Raw genomic sequence first — 3,685 nt, 5'->3', positions numbered from 1 at the left:
TGGCTAAGGGCCATAGGCCAAACCAGATCCACACCATCCACCAAAACCGAAATCACACATGCAGGAAAAATGAAGGGGCCGAAAATCTGTTCTTGTTTCTTTTATTTGAAAACCGATTCCATCGTGGACCAAGCCTCGAAAGGGCGACTTGGTCATGTCTTAGACATAACAATGAGATGTTCTAACCATGGCTGTAGCCCCTAGGGCAGCCAAGATCAGAAGCATCACCCTTGACAATACACATGCCAATTTCGAGCCACAAAGTGACATGTTTGGGGTGTTGCTGTCAAAACTCTATCTCCAGCGTGAAGGTGCTGGAACCAACGTTGTTACATGACCCTAACATGTCCTAGTACATGTCTAGATGCAGCGTCGAGCCACTGGAATCGAGCCAACCACCTGAACCATCAAAACAGCAGAAAACGTGAAGTGCACAAGGAAGGCTAAAAAAATATGTGCAGAATTTTACAAAAATTTGCTGTCATATTTCGGTTTTCTTGCATGAAATCGTGTACATATGATGTTTAAAAATACCTATATGGCTTGATTGAAGAGAAAAGGAAAACATATACATGCCTTGATGTCGTTTGAATGAAAAACGAAAGAATACGGCGACGCGGCGCGGAGGAGACGGAGTTACTTCTCTTGTTTTCTTTCTTGTTTTTCCCCCTTATTTTACCCTATGCTCTCACGGTTTTTCAGTGCTGAAGGAGGCTGGAATTTTCGAGATTATGGAGTGGGAGGGAGTCTAGGAACTTAAATGGGAAGATACAAGATAAAGGGAAGGGAAAATATTCTTTCTATCTACTAGTTTGAGTGATAAGGAAAAGAATGATGTCAAAGATTTTTCTTGGGGATATTAGAGGTGCATAAGGACGATTTTGAGGTCTAGGTACAAAGGGAGAATTGGTTTAATTAAATCTTGGTAGTGATTTAAAAGTTGGGGAGGATAAATCTATCTAGAATATTTAAGGGGATAAATAAAGAATGAGTTGAAATAAAAATCACAATTAAATCTTTAAAAAAAACAACATGGCCGATTTTATCTAGCTAGGTTGGGTGGGATCTTGCTCCATTAATTATCATAGAAGATTTGTTGTGATATAATTATCTCCCAATAAAAATAGATAGGAAGACTATTAATTAAATGGGTTGTCAAATATTTTTAAATCTTAAACAAGGGTGGCCGATTTTTCTACTAAATAAATGGGGTAGGAAAATTGCTTAATTATCAATTAATGAGGATTAAAAGTGTAGGAATTATCAAACCAAGAAATGATTAAGGAAATGATATCAATGGAGAGTTGCCAAAATAATCAAGATTGGGTTGGATAATGAGGGGGCCGAAATTTTGAATGCTAAATTAGGTAGAAATATTGCTTAATTCATGTATTTTAAATATTTAAAGTTTTATCTACCCATTAAGTATTAATTAATTAGTTAAGGAATAACATTATCTTGCATACATGGTTAGATATTTAAATCTTAAAGGTAAATTTACTATCAGGATAAATTATAATTTCTTAACTAAAATAAGTCTAGATTAACTTATCTCAATTGGTCACATATTTAAATTTAGGCTATTAATTAAATTATTGGACATAAAGAATTTATTTGCTACTTATCTCAAGTTAATTAAATAAATCCCTAAACCTTCTTTAATTTTAAAATGATTTATTATTTATCTTAAATAAATTCTAAGAATATTTTCTTAATATTAAAATTTATTTCTTTACTCCAACTCCGGTCCGGCCTCACTTAATGAACTGAAAAGAATAAAATTTAAACTACTGAATAAAATACTTAGCTTCAAAGAATGCATTTAAATACTCATGCAATGAAGTCAATTTAATTAAAAAAAAATTAGAATTATGCATGGCTTATACGCAGTCTAATTACGGGTTCTACAGAAGGTCTATTGTTAAGGAATGTTTTTCAAAGAAATACATGAATACATCTCTAGACTCGAAGCTCACTCTCAAAAGCTTAAATGCGGTGAGTGTTTTTAGATAGAGGAACTGAAGAGTTTTGTTATTTGCTTGAATCTTTGCAAATGTCAAAGCAGGGAGCTAGAGAGCTAGGGGTTTCGACCCTAGCGCTCTATGTTGATGATCCAATGTTGAACACTTTAACGTGTGAGTTTGTTGAGGGGCCCTCGGTGAAAGACATACTGCTTGACTTTGGGTTGCAAGGTGTTGTTGAAAACGATTGGATTATATTGTAGCGCAGATTGACGATGCGATTGGTAAGATACATGATGGTTGCCTTGTCCATGGAGATTTGAAGACATCAAACATGTTAATCTGGAATATGGTTCCAACTTCCAATCAGTCGGTAGCTTTGTCATTTTTTATGGAGTTTATTTTCCATGTATTCAGTATTAACAATATTCTTTCTCGATGATTAAAAGTAGATTTATCTTTACAAAGGCAATCACTGATTTTGGTCTGAGCTTCACATCAACCCTTCACAAAGACAAAGAAGTTTATTTTTATGTTCTTGAACGAGCTTTGCTATCTATGCATTCTCACACCTTTTTTGGAATGTTATTTTATTTTATTTTTTTGTAGTTTCTTGATATTCAGTTTTATGGATTACAAAGAGGCAAATTTCGTAACAAAATTTATTTTTTTATTTTGATATCGTGTAGATGGAAAAAATACCGAATGCATAACGAAAATTTTCAAAACCTTGAACAAGTTAGCTCAAGGTAATCCTTGTATTTTACTTGGGAGTTTGGGTTTCATGTAATCCGGATTTGTCACACATAAATATTTGCTGGGGTTTTTGTTTTTTCTACCTTATATATTTTGTCTAATTTTAGTTAGACAAAGAGGAAGAAAGGGGAACTCTTTGAACCCACTAAATAGCCCATAGTGAGGCTAAAATACATTAGTATTTTAATAATCGCGATTATATGTAAGTTTGAATGTATGTGATCAGGACCCAGACAATTCATTTCTCAATTTTAATTAAATTGTCCATGTTTGTGAAGCCAGTCACTTAGGGTTGATTTTAATGTAATTTTGTAGTTATGAGATTTTTATCCTCTATGTGTTGGAGTACCGTTTTCTCACACTCAAGACCAACATAATTTTTTTTAAAAAAATTCAAATAATTTTTATTTTGACAATAAAAAGTTATTGGCATCGTATGATTCAAAATCATACATAAGATGTTTAGAGTTTATTATAACTTTGCGTTCTAAATGTTTGACATAAAACTATTTCGGGATTAGTGGATATAGTCATTCTTCTAATTCCTTACGAACAATCAACCGGAATTCATCGTTTTCCAATATCAAATAAGGTCCAAAATTGGAAACTGAATTTCTTGTTTAGATTTCACTAGAAATCTAAACAATAATTTGGGTTGAGATCGACTCGCGAAACATGACGGTACGGTACAACGATGGCCAAGAGGTTTTGATAGTATATCAAGGTGGCAGAAACTACAAGGCCGATAATTAATTTTTGGTTCACCAATAAACACTTGCCAAGGCATGTAATCGATTCCTCAACCAGATTGATCTCAATCAAAGTTTTTGCCGATAATTGGTTTTAGATTCACAAATCCACATGGTCGAGATTTTGATTTATAAGGACAGAAAGATAGTAGAGAATCTAGATTTAGATTTTCTTGTGTTGTGTTATTTATCAACTCATGATAAATATTTATATTATCT

General features: G+C 33.2%; 1 pseudogene; it reads left to right on the top strand.

Annotated features, from left to right (window-relative positions):
* Positions 1 to 1,875: 1,875 nt before the first annotated feature.
* On the top strand, positions 1,876 to 2,828 carry LOC140969502 (uncharacterized; annotated as a pseudogene).
* The last annotated feature ends 857 nt before the right edge of the window (positions 2,829 to 3,685 follow it).

The sequence above is a fragment of the Primulina huaijiensis genome, unplaced genomic scaffold (genome assembly GCF_012295235.1).
Source record: "Primulina huaijiensis isolate GDHJ02 unplaced genomic scaffold, ASM1229523v2 scaffold42041, whole genome shotgun sequence".
Lineage (NCBI taxonomy): Eukaryota > Viridiplantae > Streptophyta > Magnoliopsida > Lamiales > Gesneriaceae > Primulina > Primulina huaijiensis.
Note: the sequence above shows the minus strand (reverse complement) of the source record. Positions and strands in the feature narration are given on the sequence as shown.